A 13,585-nucleotide genomic window follows, 5' to 3' on the forward strand; every position below is an offset into this window, starting at 1 on the left:
ATTTAACTAAGCAAATTCTTATTTTCAATGACAGCCTAGGAACAGTGGGTTAACTGCCTGTTCAGGGGCAGAACGACAGATCTTTACCTTGTCAGCTCTGGGAATCGATCTAGCAACCTTTTGCCGCCCCCAATCACCTTTATAGAGGAATTACCTTTATAGAGTTGTTCTATAGGTTTGGCACTGGAGTCACTGGGAGCTCTGAGGAAGCATGGGAAGACTTGTTCTATCACCCTGGAGAAGAGAGGGGAGAAAGAGATCTAAAAACAATGTCCATAGTGCATTGACATGGTTGGGTCGTAACTAATTACATTTAATCTGATTACAACAACAAAAAATGTACCTGTAATCAGTTATGTTACTAGCAAAAATATTATATTTTTTATTTCTCAATGACATTAAATTTAGCATTGAAAAAAGGCGCAAGTTTAAATTTGTTCCACCTAAGTGAGTCTGAACACAAGTCAGAGACCACTACGATGACACACCAAATGATGACCACCAATCAGAGACCACTATGATGACACACCAAATGCATTTGCTGGATCCTTTTTGTCTTCTTCTATTGCATCTTAAGGGGAAAGTAATCCAGAAGTAACTGTAAGTAATCCGATTACGTTACTTAGTTTGGGTAATACAAAAGTTACATTACCGACAAAAAAATGTGGTAACTGTAACAAATTATATTTAGAAAGTAACCTACCTGACCCTGTCAAGTGGTTGTATACATTATATAGCATGTCATTTAATAATGAATGATTTATGAAGCATTTATAAAGGCCTTATAAAGGGTTTATGAAGGCTTAATTAAGCCTCAAAAGAAGTTGTAGTCCGTTTTCCTTAGTGAAGTCTACTTACACAGCCTGGCTTCTGGTCCCATTCAGCAGATCTATTAACTCTTGTCGCGTTGTCATATCAAGGTATGTTATATGTTTATCTGTCGCAACTTCAGCTTTGGCTCCAAGACTGAGATTCCTGTTGAAGAGAGAAAAATCGCAATTGCACACAGTACACTGTGGTCACAAATGGTACATCACACATTACTTTGTGAACTCGGAAATGTGTTATTTTCCGGCTCACAAACATTGCAAATGGACAGATATCTCAACAGATATTTTACGGCTCTAAAGTACTATGTAACCTATGTGTATCTATCTACACAACTATGTCATTTTATCAAGTTCACACAAATCTCTAACGACACAGACATCCTAGAGCGGAACTAATTTAACCATTCAAAAATGGAAGCAAGAAACAAATATATTGACTCCCTCCATCCTTGTCTCCCACCCTCTCTGTACGAAATGTTGAATGTTGAGTTGTGCAAGACACTTTTGAGTTTGTAATAAGTGTGTGAGTTTGGTTCTCTCTCAGATTGCAAGTGAATGTGTTTCCATGTGTGCAGTCGAGTATTGGTTTGATTCTCTATGTCCTGGTTGAGTGCAGCGTGCAACGGAAAAACGAAAATGAACGTATCCTATTGGGCAGTTCCAGGTTGTCCTTCCCTGTTTCAGTCTGTTGCCGTGTCACTCTTACCTCTGGATGGTCCAGGACATGGTGACAGGGAAGTATTCCTCCTTGCTGAGAACGTCCATCAGGTTCTTCCTGCTGGGGGGGCTGATGGTCCACAGGGAGTTGGAACTGCCCTCCAGCTCCGCCACAGCCACGTCCGCTGACGTGTAAGCCTCCAGGAACTGCATCGCTGACTGCAATGATAGAAGCATTGAAATATTACTACTCAAAGATACTCTACAACACTAAGATGCACAAAGTCCCGTGTGAGTGGGACAAGACAGGTCTTTGTTATAGTAATACACATTAATTCAATACACAGTAATATATTTAAACCAGAATGTAATAGTAGTCAAATCTATATCATCACAAGATATTTGGAAATCCTGAGAAACATCTGAAATATTTGTTGTATTCTATGGCCTAAAATGATGATTTAGAAAGCAAGCTGTAAAATGGGTGGTCTTCTTACCGGAATGTAGTTGTAAGAATTCATGAAGTCTGCAAAATCTGCTTTGCTAATGTCCTTCAGTTGATTTTGCTGGGCACTCATAGTGAAAATGGGCTGAAGGAAGAGATACCAACATTATAATATTAAAATAGATATAAATGTGACATCTGACAAAAGTCCGTAAAAAAAAAACATCTACACACCTTCAATCCCATAGCTATAGATAGAGTTTGGACTGATGTTTCTACCAACATATGCTAACATTGCGGCCAGTGTGAAAAATGGCGGCCGAACTGTCTCTCTATATATGACTGTGGTCAACATGAGTGGCGCTACCTGAAAGCCTCCCAGGGTAATGGTGACCGACACGTCCAGAGGTTTGTTGACCACCCCGGCCACTGACTTGACCAGTGACATGAAGAGCAGCGGGAACCAAACAATGCAGATAAGAAGCATGACGATCAAACCTCCCATCCCATACTTCACCACCTTCTTCTTCTTCTGCCCGCGAGGCTGGGGGTACCTCTGGTAAACAAAACACATAAAGGAATATAAAAAATAGTTTGGGGAAATAAACAATAGACTTTAGTTACAGTTTCTATCAATGTTTTAAAACTTTTGGGCGAACCTACGTAATTGGTGCCCCGTGTGAGGATTGTACTGCATAAACCTGCTGTATCTCATTTCTACACAGCCTCTTTGACAACATACTATCTACTTCCACTCTAAGCATCATTCAGATATGGATAGGGAGGTCCTAGAGGAGAACTAACACAGCAGGCCCATGGTCCCTCACCTTCTCAGACATCCTCCAGCACTTGAGGACAAAGATATGGGCGTAGATGTCCTCTACACAGATCCAGTTGGACAGGCTGAGGGTGGTGTCCGTCCACACCCAGTCCATCACCGCTCGCAGCTCCGTCAGGAATGGGACCAGGCGGAACCTGGGAACCAGGACAACGTTAGAGCAATGTTAGGGCAACAATAGGGCAACGTTATGGCAATAGTAATGAACCAGGCAGCCATTGGTTGCATGTGCCGTCACTGATGAGCAGTGTTGGGATTAGATACTTGGAAAAGTAAAACATTATTTATAACTTGTTACATTTTAACAAAAAGTTACTTTAGAAATATTACTTTGAATAGAAAGTAACACGTTATATCACTAGTTACATTACTTTGCATTACTTTAATGAAAAAAATCTCTAAATCTCACCGTTTAACTGTCGGAGGGAGTGAGGCAAGCTAAACAGGCTCTACCATAGACAGGCTACTACCATAAACAGGCTACTACCATAGACAGGCTACTACCATAAACAGGCTACTACCATAAACAGGCTACTACCATAGACAGGCTACTACCATAAACAGGCTACTACCATAAACAGGCTACTACCATAGACAGGCTACTACCATAAACAGGCTACTACCATAAACAGGCTACTACCATAGACAGGCTACTACCATAAACAGGCTACTACCATAAACAGGCTACTACCATAGACAGGCTACTACCATAGACAGGCTACTACCATAAACAGGCTACTACCATAGACAGGCTACTACCATAAACAGGCTACTACCATAGACAGGCTACTACCATAGACAGGCTACTACCATAGACAGGCTACTACCATAGACAGGCTACTACCATAGACAGGCTACTATCTCAGGTTTGATCACTAGTTTCTCCTTTCATCTGTGGCGATGCTTTCCTGTACTAGTCTACAAGTGCTGCACTATCATACGGGCTGCTTAATTAGTCATATATACTGTAAGCCAAACATCTATACCTCTCGAACCACCAGTTCTGGTTAGACCGCACGTCGCAGAGCCATAGAGATGTAGAGAGGACACACTTGCCACTAGATGTTGAAGCCCTCTATGGGCTTTGCTATTATACCTGTAGAAGCGATCAATGGCAAAGATGTGGACCTTCTTAACATTTCTATGGACATTTATATGGACAAATAGCCTTTCTTCGCTAACTCGAGAACAAAATGAGGAAACAAGTTGAGATCGAATCATGGAAACATACGCCCAGTAGAGATATGATTCACACAGTCTCCCAGGTTGCGCAGGGGTCTAAGGCACGGTAAAGGTTAAAAAAAAGAGATACAAGCTTAACTATATTTATATTACCCAGTTTTTAAAAGTAACGCATTCCATTACTAATTAGTCAATCCGTTTACGTAACGCAATATTTTTGTAACGTATTACTCCCAACCCCTGATGAGTCTCTTTTCTCAGAAATTCATTCTTCATTATTGTATTCTCAATTGGTGATTGTGGTCACAAGTGGCCTGAATAGCACTCACCCTTGGAAGAGGAAAAGATTGAGGTAGTTGTAACTCTTGGTGAGGAAGTTGCCCAGGACGCGGGTGGGGTAGCCACAGCGGATCTGATAGGCCGACAGGCCAAAGTAGATGCACTTGACGAAGTACCACAGCTGGGCCACTGTGTTCTGATTGAACCGTCTGGTGATTGATATGGAAATAATGTTAGCGTGTATTTTCAAAAGTAAAACATTACATTACCTACTAATGACGCAACTATTTAGTAAGTATTTAAAATATGTATTTAAAAGAAAGAAGGAGCTGGTTGTGACTAAATTATTAAAATGACTCAATAAATACATGTTATTTCTCCACATTCATACCTCTCTGTGACTCCAGGCAGGATGAAGAACATCCAGAAGTGGATGCCGAACACCAGATGACCTGGAAGATGACTTTTCCCATGACGGTCTTGCGGAGGTAGAGGGCTCGGTCGATGATCATGGTGCCAAACTGGATCAGCACCATCACCAGGAAGGCTTCGGGAACCTGGTCTTCTGACAGGGAGGAAGTGATGTCAGCTGCCGCAGAGTGTTTCTGTTGGGGTACAGGAAGTAATTTTATGTTATTAAATGTTACGGAAATGGTATGGTATTTATTTGGAAGTTTAAAGTTCAAAAGTGTTCTTGTCCCTTTAGGGACAATTGAAATTCATTACACTGGGTTTCAATCACAAAGACAATGACAGTTTAAACCAGAATTTTAGCACTAACATATCATATATCAAACTTACCCCAAATGCCCAGAAGCCGAAGACGATGATGATGAAGTCCACTGTGTCGGCCAGGAACATCAGCACATAGACGTCTGTCACTGCACTGTACTCTGGGTGGATCAGGTTGTAGAAGAACTGACAGATGGGAATGTAGATCTCCAGAGTTCTACAGACAGGCAAAGAAACACTGATCTGTTACAGTAAACAAGGTAAACAAGATAAACTAGATACCTTTATGAACGGTTAATGTCATTTTTATGAACCTTATAAGGCACCTTCAAGTCAGTACACCTACTTTTTGACAGTGAAGCTCTTGGCTTTGATGAGCTGCTCTCTGAGTTTCTCCAGGATCATCTCCTTCTTGCACCTGTGCTGGACACTCAGCACACTGTCCCCTCTCCGCAGGCTGTCTCCTCTCCGCAAGCTGTGCCTTCTCCGCAGGCCAGGCCGTGAGCTCACACTATCTGTGGAGTCAGCAGGTTTGATGAGGTTTGGAAGACATAGGGCTCACAGATGATATTGTGTTGGTTCATAATTAAAAGTCTAGATATTTCCCCCAAACATATCTAAGCCCAATAAGGGAGTTACTCTACAGACTTGTGACCTCACCTCTTTTGGAGTGGGCGGAGCGCACGGTGTGCTGGGAAAGGTGGGAGGCGGAGCTGGAGCTCTTGCGGCGCAGCGGGGTGGAGGTGGACATGGAGTGGAAATGTTGGGGGATGCGGTTGCGGACCGACTCCAGCAGGGAGCTGCTGCCCTCCGCAGCCTGCTTCTCCACTGGCCTGGAGCTGGTCCTCTTCTCCCTCTCGTGGTGGTGATGTTTGGGGGTTTCCCCCCCTCCTCCCCTGGGGTTGTCCTCATCCCACAGCCCGTGGCACTGGAGGTCAAGACCAAAGAATAGGATGGTTAAGCCATTCAGTGTGCTAAATGTAACTATGTATCAATACAGGCAACAAGTCAGAAATAACAACATAGTTAAAGGTGTAGTCCACTTTAAAAAAAAACTTTTTTGTTGTTGAAAAAGTGAACTATCCCTTTAAAGGAATAACCATGTATTGTAGTTAATAGGCATCACACCCAGTAAGACTTAGTGGGCACCTTGAGAATAGATCGGTGGAAGAACAGAGCTAGCAGCTGAACCAGGTCATAGTGCACGTATCCTTCCCTCTTCTCCACACCGATGATGTTGGGCGGATGGAAGGGTTTGGACTTGTCCAGCTCAATGTTCTGGTTGAAGGGGAAGAAACCAAACTGGAAGAAGTACTTGATCACAATGGTGACCTGGTGGTACAGAGAAAAGGGGAAAACATTTAGCAGCTGCCTGAGTGATAAAATCAAGAAATAGCAACATTGTCTATCAACACAATTCATTATTGAGTACAGTGCAGTAACATAGTATTATTTCCACACTGAACATGTTTAAACAACAACTTTATTTTTCATAGCTGGATAAAGAAAAAAGGGCAAAGCGTCAATTCAGGACTAAGATTGAATCCCACTACACTGGCTCTGACGCTCGTCGGATGTGGCAGGTCTTGCAAACTATTACGAACTACAAAAGGGCCAGATGGATTACCAGGACGTGTACTCAAAGCATGCGCGGACCAACTGGCAAGTGTCTTCACTGAAATGTTCAACCTCTCCCTGACTGAGTCTGTAATACCTACGTTTCAAGCAGACCACCATAGTCCCTGTGCCCAAGAAAGTGAAGGTAACCTGCCTAAATGACTACCGACCCATAGCACTCACGTCAGTAGCCATGAAGTGCTTTGAAAGGCTGGTCATGACTCACATCAACACCATCATCCCGGAAACCCTAGACTCACTCCAATTCGCAATCCGCCCCAACAGATCCACAGATGGGTCGCCCCCAGGCGGTAAGGGTAGGCAACAACACATCTGCCACGCTGTTCCTCAACACTGGGGCCCCTCAGAGTTGTGTGCTTAGTCCCCTCCTGTACTCCCTGTTCACCCACGACTGTGTGGCCAAGCACGACTCCAACACCATCATTAAGTTTGCTGATGACACAACAGTGGTAGGCCGACAATGATGCAACAGCCTTTAGGGAGGAGGTCAGAGACCTGGGCATGTGGTGCCAAGACAACAACCTCTCCTTCAACGTGAACAAGACAAAAGAGATTGTTGACTACAGGAAAAGGAGGGCCCGAACACACCCCCATTCACATCGACAAGGCTGTAGTGGAGCGGGTCGAGAGTTTCAAGTTCCTTGTGTCCACATCACCAACACACTATCATGGTCCAAACACATCAAGACAGTCAGGAAGAGTGCATGTCAACACCTTTTCCCCCTCAGTAGACTGAAATGATTTGGCATGGGTCCCCAGATCCTCAAAAAGTTCTACAGCTGCACCATCAAGAGCATCCTGACATCACCGCCTGGTATGGCAACTGCTTTGACTGTAAGGCTCAACAGAGGGTAGTACGTATGGCCCAGTACATCACTGGGGTCAAGCTTCCTGACATCCAGGACCTATATACTAGGCGGTGTCAGAGGAAAACCCAAAACATGGTCAAAGACTCCAGTCATCCAAGTCATTGACTGTTCTCTCTGCTACCTCACGGCAAGCGGTACCGGAGCGCCAAGTATAGGACCAAAAGGCTCCATAACAGCTTCTACCCCCAAGCTATAAGACTGCTGAACAATAAATGGCCACCTGGACTATTTACATTGACCCCCCTATTTACATTGACCCCCAACCGCCCTTTGTTTTTACACTGCTGCTACTCTCTGTTTATTATTATGCATAGTCACTTCACCACTATCTCAATGTATAAATGACCTCGACTATCCAGCACATTGACTCTGTACCGGTACCCCTCAGTATTGTTATTTTATTGTGTTACTTTAAAAATGTTTTGTTTACTTTAGTTTATTTAGTAAATATTTTCTTATTTCTTGAACTGCATTGTTGGTTAAGGGCTTGTAAGTAAGCATTTCATGGTCACTAATGTCTAACTTGGTTTGTTTAGTTACAACTAGTTGGCTGGCTAATCTAATTTGAATGATGCACCAACACCTGATAAACACAGCACCGGCTTTGTATTCCACTGCCAGTGTTTCCGGAAGGATGTGGACTGTAGTGTGAGAGGACGACAGAGGCTCGCCTCGTAGGACGCTGTTACTGACTACTGCCGAGGACTGGTGATCTCTCAGGTGGGAGGAGTAGCTGTGAACTGGTGTTGCCTGATGATGTCTGACGGATGTTTCTCCCTCCCTGGCTGCACCATCGCTGCCACCTCTCAAGTTACTCCTGTACTGAACTGCACTATGGAAGACCATCTCCCAAGAACGGCACACCTCCTGAATGTATCTTTAGTGCTTATTTTTAAAGTGACTGATATTCTGTATGAAAACCACTTTATAAAATACAGTTGAAGTCGGAAGTTTACATAAAACCTTAGTCAAATACATTTAAACTCAGTTTTTCACAATTCCTGACATTAAATCCCATTAAAAATTCCCTGTTTTAGGTCAGTTAGGATCACCAGTTTATTTTAAGAATATCATATGTCAGAATAATAGTAGAGAGAATGATTTATTTCAGCTTTAATTTATTTCATCACATACCCAGTGGGTCAGAAGTTTACATACACTCAATTAGTATTTGGTAGTATTGCCTTTAAATTGTTTAACTTGGGTCAAATGTTTCGGTAGTCTTCCACAAGCTTCCCACAATAAGTTGGGTGAATTTTGGCCCATTCCTCCTGACAGAGCTGATGTAACTGAGTCAGGTTTGCAGCCTTCTTGCTCGCACACACTTCTTCAGTTCTGCCCACAAATTTTCTATGGGATTGAGGTCAGGGCTTTGTGATGGACACTCCACTTTGTTGTCCTTAAGCCATTTTGCCACAACTTTGGAAGTATGCTTGGTGTCATTGTCCATTTGGAAGACCCATTTAACTTCCTGACTGATGTCTTGAGATGTTGCTTCAATATATCTACATAATTTTCCTTTCTCATGAAGCCATCTATTTTGTGAAGTGCACAAGCCCCTCCTGCAGCAAAGCACCCCCACAACATGATGCTGCCACCCCCGTGCGACACGGCTGGGATGGTGTTCTTCGGCTTGCAAGCATCCCCCTTTTTCCTCCAAACATAACTGTGGTCATTATGGCCAAACAGTTCTATTTTTGTTTCATCAGACCAGAGGATATTTCTCCAAAAAGTACAATCTTTGTTCACATGTGCAGTTTCAAACCGTAGTCTGGCTTTTTTATGGCGGCTTTGGAGCAGTGGCTTCTTCCTTGCTGAGCGACTTTTCAGGTTATATTGATATAGGACTTGTTTTACTGTGGATATAGATAGTTTTGTACCTGTTTCCTCCAGCATCTTCACAAGGTCCTTTGCTGTTGTTCTGGGATTGATTTGCACTTTTCGCACCAAAGTATGTTCATCTCTAGGAGACAGAACGCGTCCCCTTCCTGAGCGGTATGACGGCTGTGTGGTCCCATGGTGTTCATCTCTAGGAGACAGAACGCGTCCCCTTCCTGAGCGGTATGACGGCTGTGTGGTCCCATGGTGTTCATCTCTAGGAGACAGAACGCGTCCCCTTCCTGAGCGGTATGACGGCTGTGTGGTCCCATGGTGTTCATCTCTAGGAGACAGAACGCGTCTCCTTCCTGTGGTCCCATGGTGTTCATCTCTAGGAGACAGAACGCGTCTCCTTCCTGAGCGGTATGACGGCTGTGTGGTCCCATGGTGTTCATCTCTAGGAGACAGAACGCGTCTCCTTCCTGAGCGGTATGATGGCTGTGTGGTCCCATGGTGTTCATCTCTAGGAGACAGAACGCGTCTCCTTCCTGAGCGGTATGATGGCTGTGTGGTCCCATGGTGTTCATCTCTAGGAGACAGAACGCGTCCCCTTCCTGAGCGGTATGATGGCTGTGTGGTCCCATGGTGTTCATCTCTAGGAGACAGAAGCTGTATGATGGCTGTGTGGTCCCATGGTGTTCATCCTTCCTGAGCGGTATGATGGCTGTGTGGTCCCATGGTGTTCATCTCTAGGAGACAGAACGCTGTGTGGTCCCTTCCTGAGACGGTCTCCTACCTATGATGGCTGTGTGGTCCCATGGTGTTCATCTCTAGGAGACAGAACGCGTCCCCTTCCTGAGCGGTATGATGGCTGTGTGGTCCCTTCCTGAGCGGTATGATGGCTGTGTGGTCCCATGGTGTTCATCTCTAGGAGACAGAACGCGTCCCCTTCCTCAGCAGTATGATGGCTGTGTGGTCCCATGGTGTTTATACTTGTGTACTATGGTTTGTACACGTTTGGAAATTGCTCCCAAGGATGAACCAGACTTGTGGAGGTCTACAATTTTTTCTGTCTTGGCTGATTTCTTTTGATTTCCCCATGATGTCAAGCAGAGGCACTGAGTTTGAAGGTAGGCCTTGAAATACATCCACAGGTACACCTCCAATTGACTCAAATGATGTCAATTAGCCTCTCAGAAGCTTCAAAAGCCATGACACCATTTTCTGGAATTTTCCAAGCTGTTTAAAGGCACAGTCAACTTAGTGTATGGAAACTTCTGACCCACTGGAATTGTGATACAGTGAATTATTAGTGAAATAATATGTCTGTAAATAATTGTTGGAAAAATTACTTGTGTCATGCACAAAGTAGATGTCCTAACCGACTTGTCAAAAATATAATTTGTTAACAAGACATTTGTGGAGTGGTTGAAAAACGAGTTTTAATGACTCCAACCTAAGTGTATGTAAACATCCTACTTCAACTGTAAATATCCAGTATTATTTATTCTTAATGTAATACCTCTGTGTAGACGATGGCGGTCATCCAGAAACGTTTGCTGGGCCTGGGGACAGACAGCATGGCCCAGAGGAAGATGAAGATGGGAAGGACGAGCGTGGCCACGGATGCTGAGATCATGTGGTTGAGGATGATGACCAGGAAACACACCATCTCTGAGTGGGCCACCAGCATGTTGTACAGAGCATAGAGCAGCTGGAGCAGGGCCGGCTGATTGCCGTAGAAACGCTCTGAATCCTCCAACTCCTCGTCATAGAACATCCTGATCGAGAGAGGGGAGAGAGAGAAAGAGGGGGAGAGAGAGAAAGAGGGGGAGAGAGAGAAAGAGAAGGAGAGAGAGAGAAAGAGGGGGAGAGAGAGAAAGATGGGGAGAGAGAGAAAGAGGGGGAGAGAGAGAAAGAGAAGGGGAGAGAGAAAGCGGGGGGTGAGAGAGAGAGAGAGAGAGAGAGAGAGGGAGAGAGAGAAAGAGGAGGGGGGAGAGAGAGAGAGAGAGAGAGAGAGAAAGAGAGAGAGGGGGAGAAAGACAGAGAGAGAGAGGAAGATAGAGAGAGGGAAAGAGAGAGGGAGACGTGGAGAGTGGAAGAGACCGGGAGAGAGAGAGAGGAAGAGAGAGAGAGATGGAAAGAGAGAGGGAGACATGGAGAGAGGGAGAGACCGGGAGAGAGAGAGAGAGGAAGAGAGAGAGAGAGGGAAAGAGAGAGCAGGAGAGAGATAGGGTCTAAAAATTCTAAATTCTTTAGAATTATCAAACAAACTAATCTTTAGCCTTGACTGGATCTCGATGTCGGGCTTTCTAATAGCTGAGAGATGAGTATTTTAATTGGAAATGCAAGACAAGCTGCGATAAAATACAATACCTATTGCGTAGCAGATCGCTGGCTGTCAGCTCGTGGGTGAGCGAGGGAAACGTGCCACTCGTGATGCCCGACAGAAAATCAGACTTCTCGTCAGGTGTCACCACAACCAACCTCTTCTTATGATGGGCCCTAATGGATGAGGCCCGTTCAGCCTCCTCCCTGACCAAGCCTGTAGCTCTGCTGTACGAGGCCCCCTCCCTGTCCAGGCCTGTAGCTCTGCTGTATGAGGGGGGGATGTCTGTGTCTGTACTGGGGAGTTCTGCCTGGTAGAGCTGGAGGTCACTGTGGTGGGCGTAGCACAGTCCTCTCTCCAACCCTGTCTGTTTGACTTCCGGGACGCTGTCCCTACTGTCCCAGTCCAAACCCCTGGACCTGGAGAGAAGAACCCCCTCATGTTCCATGTACAGCCCCATGGGGGTGGAGGTGGATGGGGTCTCAGTGCAGGAGGAGTGTGGGTCTTGGAGGTCCTGGTCTGGCTCCTCTCCTGTCTCCTCAATGGTGTCGGTGGTCCCCTGGCGGGAACAGAGGGCTGTACACTGGTTGTGCTCACTAGTGGGGAGAGAGAAGCAAGAGAAAGGAGTGTTGATGTTCTGGAACTTATCTGTTCCATGACTCTTCATTTCAGTATTACTAGTCAATAATCCACATACTGTGTACCTACTGACTGCTGAAATGGCCAAATCCACAAGGGTGTCTACAGTCGTGGCCAAAAGTTTTGAGAATGACACAAATATTAATTTTCACAAAGTCTGCTGCCTCAGTTTGTATGATGGCAATTTGCATATACTCCAGAATGTTATGAAGAGTGATCAGATGAATTGCAATTAATTGCGATGTCCCTTTTTGCCATGCAAATGAACTGAATCCCCCCCAAAAAACATTTCCACTGCATTTCAGCCCTGCCACAAAAGGACCAGCTGACATCATGTCAGTGATTCCCTCGTTAACACAGGTGTGAGTGTTGATGAGGACATGGCTGGAGATCATTCTGTCATGCTGATTGAGATCAAATAACTGACTGGAAGCTTCAAAAGGAGGGTGGTGCTTGGAATCCTTGTTCTTCGTCCGTTAACCATGGTTTCCTGCAGGGAAACACGTGCCGTCATCATTGTTTTGATCAAAAAAGGGCTTCCCAGGCAAGGATATTGCTGCCAGTAAGATTGCACCTAAATCAACCATTTATCGGATCATCAAGAACTTCAAGGAGAGCGGTTCAATTGTTGTGAGAAAGGCTTCAGGGCACCCAAGAAAGTCCAGCAAGCACCAGGACCATCTCCTAAAGTTGATTCAGCTGCAGGATCGGGGTACCACCAGTACAGAGCTTGCTCAGGAATGGCAGCAGGCAGGTGTGTTTGCATCTGCACGCACAGTGAGGCAAAGACTTTTGGAGGATGGCCTGGTGTCAAGAAGGGCAGCAAAGAAGCCACTCCTCTCCAGGAAAAACATCAGGGACAGACTGATATTCTGCAAAAGGTACAGGGATTGGACTGCTGAGGACTGGGGTCAAGTCATTTTCTCTGATGAATCCCCTTTCCGATTGTTTGGGGAATCACAAAAAAAGCTTGTCTGGAGAAGACAAGCTACCATCAGTCCTGTCAGCAACACAATTCACCAAATCATGAGAAAACAAAAATATAATTACTTGACACATTGGAAAGAATTACAAAAAACTGAGGAAACTAGAATGCTATTTGGCCCTAAACAGAGAGTACACAGTGGCAGAATACCTGACCACTGTGACTGACCCAAACTTAAGGAAAGCTTTGACTATGTACAGACTCAGTGAGCATAGTCTTGCGATTGAGAAAGGCCACCGTAGGCAGACCTGGCTCTCAAGAGAAGACAGGCTATGCGCACACTGCCCACAAAATGAGTTGGAAACTGAGCTGCACTTCCTAACCTCCTGCCCAATGTATGGCCA

General features: G+C 44.9%; 1 pseudogene; it reads right to left on the reverse strand.

The window, feature by feature from the left end:
* The window catches only part of LOC123991386, a 174,209-nt pseudogene that overhangs the window by 2,448 nt on the left and 158,176 nt on the right, over positions 1-13,585 (reverse strand).

This window comes from Oncorhynchus gorbuscha, linkage group LG12 (genome assembly GCF_021184085.1).
Source record: "Oncorhynchus gorbuscha isolate QuinsamMale2020 ecotype Even-year linkage group LG12, OgorEven_v1.0, whole genome shotgun sequence".
Taxonomy (NCBI): domain Eukaryota; kingdom Metazoa; phylum Chordata; class Actinopteri; order Salmoniformes; family Salmonidae; genus Oncorhynchus; species Oncorhynchus gorbuscha.